At 34.9% G+C, this 8,475-nt stretch overlaps 1 long non-coding RNA gene across 1 annotated transcript; it reads right to left on the minus strand.

Annotated features, from left to right (window-relative positions):
* Nucleotides 1-1,230: 1,230 nt before the first annotated feature.
* LOC148780671 (uncharacterized) lies at nt 1,231-8,249 on the minus strand. The gene is made up of 2 exons (XR_016041578.1): nt 8,050-8,249; nt 1,231-1,503 (listed from the first exon to the last, which is right to left on the minus strand). It is a non-coding gene; the product is annotated as an uncharacterized LOC148780671 (long non-coding RNA).
* Nucleotides 8,250-8,475: the final 226 nt, after the last annotated feature.

An 8,475-nucleotide genomic window follows, 5' to 3' on the forward strand; every position in this document is an offset into this window, starting at 1 on the left:
TCTACTGTGTTTCTGAATGAATGAAAAGTGAAGACAGAAAAAACTTCAATAATTGAAGGAAAAGGGAGAATAAGGGATTTTAGAGGACTTTCAGAGTAATTGTTATGGCAGAAATAACTTCCCATGAATGCCCTGTCTCTCTCTTTGTTTGCTTTTTATTAGGTAATTAGTACAGTGTCCATCTTTGTTGCAAACCATCTTTGACACAAATGCTCCTTTAGATGCGGTATTGTGACAATCAGGACAAAGGGCCATTGTGGTACCGACATTGAATACCTGTTTGATCATGGTCAATAGCCTTTTAGAACAATAAAGAACAACTTTAAAGTATTAAAATCTCTCTTGGGCTAGAGAGAGAGAGAGAGAGAGAGAGAGAGAGAGTAGAGAGAGAGAGAGAGTAGAGAGAGAGAGAGCTGTTTGGGATCGATAATGACTTGTTTTCCGATGTTGAGAGCTATTGGAGTTTTTTGAGATTCAAGGTTCTGAGTTTCTTGGGTGTTTGCTTTGGTTTGTTTGTTCTTAAGGAGCCCTTGGTCCTAGGGTAAGGATAAGCACTATTGCGGTTGGCTTTGGAAGGAGTTGTTTTTGTATAATCCGGTTAGTTCCCTAACTTCCTTTAATGCTATGTTACAAGGAGATAGATACATGTGTCAACGTATGATACAACATTAGCATTAAAATGCCTACCTAAACTTGGGTTGGGGTTGTGGTGGTAGTACACCTTTTCCTAAGTCGCACATTGTGTTCTCTAATCCCACGGACAACTTTGTATACTTAACCATTTAAAAGACGGGTAGGGGCTTGTATTCTCCATTGAATTACTCAAAAAAAAAAAAAAAAACTTGCAGCTTTCTACATTCTTGTATCCCTTAGATAAATGGGAGGTGAGATTTTGAGTAATATTAATGTATATCTAATTAAATTTTTAAAAAAAAGAGGTGTCCGAAGTTTTCAAGTTGAAAGTTTTGTATCCTGTATATTCTCACACTCTAGAATATGAAAACGTATGTTCGTATTAAATAGTGAAAGTGATTCCGATTGAGGGACTGGTGGGGACCGACCTTACTCCTAATCAAAACTTGGAATTGGTCTGCTATACTTAAACATGTCTAATTCTGTTAGAGAACCAGTGGCTATCTACATAATAGCTCAATTGCCCCATTCCCATTCCCATCTTCATCCCCTTCATTCTTTATTTGTTTATTTCTTAGCTTTTCATATTTAGAATTATTATTTAAGTTTATTTATTATTTATTTATGATTCCCACATTACAAAATCAATCTGATTTGCCCGGATCAGTCTAGCAAATGACTGATCCAACCTCTCAATCCAGGTTTTAAAACATTGGTTAAATGTCAATACACCTTAGACGAACATGCTTATGTCGATATACCTTACTAGAACATACTCTAGTATCAAGGTCTTCAATTCTGCCAGCTAAACATGGACTGTGATTACTTAGAAGCCGGCTTGCCATTCACAACCGTGTGGGTCTTTGGTGACTGTAATGAAAAGATTACTCCGCTAAGTTTCACGTTTAACAGTCCACAAAACAGAAAAGGAAAGAAAAACAACAAAAAAGAAAAAGAAAAAGTGAGTTTGTCATTGTCCTAAGAATGCATATTTTAATTCCAAGATGTTTGCACAGGGGCAATTTGTTGTGGGGAAAATGTGAGTTTGCAGAGTTCTAAATAGATGAAAAATTGTTTCATGTGGCGGGGACTGCATTTCTGCATCTGCATCTTTAAAGATTAGTGAAAATACGTGGTTCATCTAAAAACAATTGAAACTAACTCCAAATGATTTCTTAATAGAACTAGTATTTTTACTTTTCAAAATTTATTTCATGATTTCCATGTTAGAGATTACTTGCCCTTAAAAATTAGATCCAATAATCCATCTAAAAAATAGATTTTTAAGAGGTGACTCATTTCGTCATGGACTTATAGAAGCTGTGTCCTAAATAGATACATGCATATCGAGTTGAGAGAAAGGAGACTTAGGTGGTTTGGCCTTTGCAATGCAAATTCAGTATAATACTTGTTTAGGTGGTTTGCCCATTGCAATGCAAATTCAGTATAATACTTGTTTTGAGGTGTGAATTAGTTCAAGTAGAAGGTTTAAAAAAATGGTTGGAAGTAGTGAGAAAAGATATGGGGACTTATGACCTCATTGAAGGTATGATCATTGATATAGTATAACGGCAGATCAAGATTCATATAGTTGATCCCAAATAATTAAAAAAAAGCTCTGATGATGATGATGATGATGATGATAAGGTGTTGATGTTTTTAAAAAAATGATGGTAAGGTGTTTGAATCATTTGAAACCGTGTTGTCAAATATGCCAGCCAAAGTTTTTGGCTTTAACTTCTAAATTGAAGTGAAACATACCAATATTTTTAAAATAAAAAAGTTTATATAAGGTTGCAACATTAATATTTTAAATTAAGGTGTTACCTCACAAATCCATCATAAAGGGTTTTTAATGTTGGAAAACCCTCTAATTGATTATCTCAACATTAAGATATATGAATATGAAAAGAAAAAAAGATTAGTGTATCTTGCAACACATTTTATGGACCATCTATTTTCAAGATTTTCATGTGTTTATAGATCTACTTGATATGATATATTTTTTAAGTTTAAAATTTTATAATTAGATATCAAAATAGATTTTCATGCCATCTTGAGAATTTGTAACACCAAAATTATATTTATGATTGAATTTGGAGGCACGCCATAATTTGATTGTTTAAGGTTTCCAAACCACTCCCTTTAAAAATTGTTGGTTGGTTCAACTATAGCCTTAAAATATTTGTCAATTAGGGGTCGTTTGGGTACGTGAAAATCTATTACGTGACAATAGATTACAAGGAAATATGACATTTACATTGTTTGGGTACATTTAATAGTAAGAAAATGTAAAGACATTACGCGAGATTAAGTGAGATTTCCCCAAAAATCACGAAATTCCTGTGAGGGTGAAGAATCTATTACCAAGTTAACAGGTAATCTTGGAATCTTTCGCGTGCGTCTTTGCTCTATCCCCGCCTAAAAATAATTTCCCTATAATTATTAAGGTAAGTAGAAAGTGAAAGTAGGGGGCCTAAAAATAATTTCCCTATAATTATTAAGGTAAGTAGAAAGTGAAAGTAGGGGATATGAAAAGGGGAATCTAAATTGATTTGAACAGGTGTAAAGATGACAATTTTCTACTGCTATCCTAATAAAAACTTTCTGCATCCCTCTCTTCCTAATTTGGTTGTAGCTCGCATCTAACTCTCGTATAAAAACAAAATTTTTTAATAATTGGTAGGTGAAAGTAGGGAAAATCTAAATTGTAAATAATTTCCCTATAATTACTAAGGTAAGTAGAAAGTGAAAGTAGGGGATATGAAAAGGGGAATCTAAATTGATTTGAACAGGTGTAAAGATGACAATTTTCTACTGCTATCCTAATAAAAACTTTCTACATCCCTCTCTTCTCAATTTGGTTGTAGCTCTCTTCTAACTCTCATATAAATTTTTTTTTTAATAATTAGTAGGTGAAAGTAAGGGGAAATCTAAATTGATTTGAACAATTGTAGAACTGGATGAGGGACAATTTTCTATTGCAATCATAATAAAAATTTTTTTACATCGCTCTATCCCCAATTTAGGTAGTAGCCCGCCATCAGCTCTCGTATAAAAACAAAAATAATAAAAATAATAATTAGTAATCTATGAGAAATTACAAAACACAATCATAATAAAAAATTTCACACAACATATTCCTCATAAGATATTAGTAAAAGCAAATAAGATACCTCTTTAGACTCCTCCAATGCTTCAAAATTTTCACAATAAAATCATGTTATTCTAATCATATTATTCTAATGACTTATCATGTTGAAACCAAAGTCTAATCATGTTAACCAAACATAACCATATTTTTCACATTTGGATGGTAATGCATTTCTCATATTTCTTCCATACATAGCCAAACAGTAGTAATGTATTTCCCACGTTGCATCTACCCAAACAGTGACAATCCATTTGCAGAAATTCAAAAGTTATTTTGGCTATCATGATATAATTTATTATGGAATAACGTAGAAACACCTTTTTATGTTGGAAAAAGTTTATATAGAGCCGAGGCTCTAAACAATCAAATTGGAGCCTACCCCAAAAATTTCTCTGGAAGACGTTGTTTTGATACCCAAATATCTTCGAATTGATTATCTTGACATCAAGATGCATACACATGAGAAAAAAATGGATTTAAAATTTGTAAATAGGCATCTTATAATGCATTTTTGGACTGTCAATTTTCAAGGTTTTCATGCTTTTATAGATCTGCCGATCTACACTATTTTTTAAGCTTTAAATTTTATAAATAAAGATGAAAATATATTTTAAGGCTATCACAAAGATTTCCAGTTTTGAAACCATATTTCTTGATACTATTTCAAGGTAGGCTCTAATTTGATTTTTTAGAGCCTAGGCTCTATACAAACCACACCTTTTTATGTTTTAGTTCTATTTAGAAAACATTTGCAATCCAAATATCAAATAATTGGAAAAGCATTTATTTTTTATTTCTATTTAAGGAAGCAACTGATGGCATTCCCACCATTTGCCCAAGGGCGGAAATGCTTCACTTCCAGAATGGGTGCTTCTTTTCTACAACTTCCAGAATGGGTGCTTCTTTTCTACAACTTCCAGTAAAAACATATAACAATATCTCTTACTTTTGATTCAAGAAAGTTATAATCAATCCCAGCCATTAAATTTACCTTATTTAGTTTTGATATAACGGTGTTATCACAATCACCTTTTACTGTTAGATTTAAAATTAAGCGACCTAATAGTTAGGGTTAGATTTGAAATTGGGTGACCTAATGGTTAATGAAATCCAGTTGTTTGGGGAAATTGATTGAATTCAAAGTAAATGATAAATAATTTGAACTTTGTCATACATTCTCAGCTATCTAATTTCACATTTAACTATCGGATGTGATTGTCCTTTTTGTAAAAAAATATATACAAAGAAACCATTTACTTTTAGAAAAAGCTCTAAACAATCCCACCTCAAAAATTTTATTAGAAAAGGTTGTTTTGATGCTCAAATATCCTAAAATTGATCTTCTCGATATCAAGATGTATGGACACGAGATAAAATGGATTTCAAATTTTAAAAATAGTGCATCTCGTAACGCATTTTTTGGCCGTCAATTTTCAAAATTTTCAACTACTTTTTAAGCTTTGAATTTTATAATCAACAATGGAAATATATTTTAATGCTATCACAAATATTTTATAGGGCTGTATAAAACGAGACCATTTATCTTTGACATAAGGAGACCATCGGACGTGAAATCTGATAACTTGAGTGTCACAAACTTCACGAAATTTCTTTTTTAAACTTTGAGCTTGGTTATTGAAAAAAAATACAATCACTCAATTTTCCATCCAATGATCAAGTTTAATTGTGACTATCCTGCACTAAGATAAATGATCTTATTGTATATTTTTTTCCATATTTTATATATGTTTGGAGATAATTAGTTGTTCGATCTTGATTGAACGACTAGGGATAATAATGTCAAGCATCATAATGGCATTGGTGTTGACAATTTTTTATTAGGTAATGATTAATGCACGACATTGTTAATAAGTTACTCCCAACAGTTTGATCATAATTAGATTGTTGTCTCTCTAATACACTATAAATATACATGTCTTGATACGGGTGGCAACGGGTTAGGTCGGTCCCAGATTTGGATGCACCTGGACTCGAGCCCAGACACAAGAAAATGATATGGGACCCAGACCCAAGCCCGGACACAAAAAAAATGATATGGGACTTAGACCTAGACCCATCCGGACCCCAATTCACCAGACCTGGACCTAGACCCGAAAATATAGTGTGGGACCTGAAGCCAGACCTAACCGGACCCGACCCAAAAATTAAAATATCTATTTAACTATATTTAAATATATTTCATATATTGGGACCCAAAAATATTACCAGATTCGAACCTGACTGGACCCAAACCTAAACCCAAATAGTGTTTCAGGTCCAAGATTTGGACCTGAACCCGACCCACCAAGTCCAATTTTTGGATCCATACCCAAACCCGGATCTGGTCTACCCCTCAGGTCCCGGGTCGTATCCAGGTCCATTGCCACCCCTATGTCCTCAGGCACATAGAAAGCTTGCCCTAATAATAAACGAGAAGAAGGAAATGGAGTGGCATTCTTACAGTCTCGGCATTACCTTGGTCCATGCCAAGATCCTGGTAAGTGGAGAGCAAATGTAGGAGTTGGGGGACGCGCGTGGTTACTGACATCCCACTCGATCTTTTTGTCATGTCTTTCTCTGTGCTACTTGACAAATAGCTGCCACCAGGTTCGAAAACCCCAACACCAACACATCCACTGCCACATCCATACATGCATCCATGGACATGCATTACATACATGACATAGATACATGCATTTGATTAGGGGTGGCAATTGGTCGGATCTGGTCCAATTGGACCTGGACTTGAAAATATAGTGTGGGACCTGGACCTGGAAATATATTGTGGGACCTGAACCGGAAAAAATGATATACCCGAACCTGGGACAAAATTAAGATATCTATGTATTTGACTTAAATTAAATATATTTCATATATTGAGACCCAACAAATATTACTGGACCCGGACCCGACTAGTGATCCGACCGGTCGGGTCCAATTTTTGGACCCATACCTGGACCAGGTTCAGGTCTGCCCCTTGGCTCCCTAGTCGGGTTCGCGTCCATTGCCACCTCTACTGATTTGATTAGTTGCACAAGCACTCATTGGTACATACTTTATACGCATACATGACACCATGCATATGTCTAACTCAATGATGCATGCTGCTGGGATATTCAACACAGAAATTTTGATGAAATTCATGTATAACATAACAAAATTCACATATACGTAGTCTTTGTATCCAAAGGTGAGCATTTGCATACTTTATAGAACAATATGCATTGTTTTGGTAAATGTACAACAGCGCAACTACCATAATAATAAAATAAAATAAAAAGAAAACATTGAAATGTAATGTACTTACATTTAGGATGTGAATTCTTAACCCCAATTCAAGTATGGAGGAAAGGAAACTGAATAATTTCCACGCCTCATATAATTTAATTCATCTATGTCTCACAATAATAAGAGGGCTATTATTTTAAACTATAATCAATGTATAACATTGTTGTCAGCTCGTTCTTAGTATCAAATAGTTGTCGATCTCCAAACACATATAAATCATAAAAACAATTACGTACAAAAAAAAAAAAAAGGAGAACTACAAAAAGAGTCAAATTGACTTAGACTTTTTAACTTTTTTTCCAAAATAACCCTCGGTCGAGGGATACCTATCTCTGAACCAGTTTTTTTTTTAGTTTTCTTCGGACTCCTCAAATTGTGGTGTTAAACCACATTATGGGCGGCCTGAGGATGGAGATCTCTGACCGCTCGCTTAGGCTCAATCTAGTTAGCAGTTTGAGGTCCCCAACTCCGGACTGCATACATTGTGGTGTTCGACAACATTATAAACGATCCAAGGATGGAGACTTCAAATCGCATGTAATGTGTTGTAACACTACAATATGTGCGGTTGGGGACCTCAAACTACGCATCATACGTGGTCTGCGGGATGGGGATCTCGGACTGGTCACCAATTGTCTTAAACCAAGGGTAAAAGAAAAGTTAAACCCAGTCGGGGATCGTATCCTCAAACTGAGGGACATATGGAAAAAAATTAAAAATCTATGAAAATTGACCTTCCTTGTAATTTTTGAGTCAATTTGACTCTTTTTGTATTTTGCCACTTTTGCTTGTGTGTGTATGTAATTGGCTCTAAAGCATGTGGGTCACCCTAAAGAAAACTATTCATAGATCTAGCCATTCAAACCCAAACATAAACTACATGCATACGTAGTTACACATTCATGTAAAATCTTATATACCCATGATAGATAATTTATACATTCATACAAAAATTGGCATCAAGGCATACATACCAGAGGAGAGGTGGCCACTAGAGATGGAAGAAATGAGAGCAAAGCAAGTTACAATGGCATCAAGACCAGCATAAACAGCACTCTTGGCAAAGTTCCCACCCCATGCCTCCTGGGATCAGGGTTTTGGAGGAGAAGGGCAAAACCGTTCTCCATGTAAAGCCAATGGAGAGTGATTGTGAGTGTTTATGAGAGAGAAGCATGGATGGAGAGGAAGAAGAAGAGGGGAACATAGCATTGGGAGGAGGGGCAATGTTAGCATGAGAAGAGAGAGAAAGAAAACCTTGTGCATGTTAGAGAGAGAGAGAGAGACAACCTTTTGCATGTTAGAGAGAGAGAGAGAGACAACCTTGTGCATGTTAGACAACTAGGCCTTGATAGGCTGCTACGTGTAGGCTTCTAATTTTTCAAAGAATCCTTAATATACAT

The sequence above is a fragment of the Amborella trichopoda genome, chromosome 9, assembly GCF_054954075.1.
Source record: "Amborella trichopoda isolate Santa Cruz 75 chromosome 9, AtrichopodaSantaCruz75HAP2 v2.0, whole genome shotgun sequence".
Lineage (NCBI taxonomy): Eukaryota > Viridiplantae > Streptophyta > Magnoliopsida > Amborellales > Amborellaceae > Amborella > Amborella trichopoda.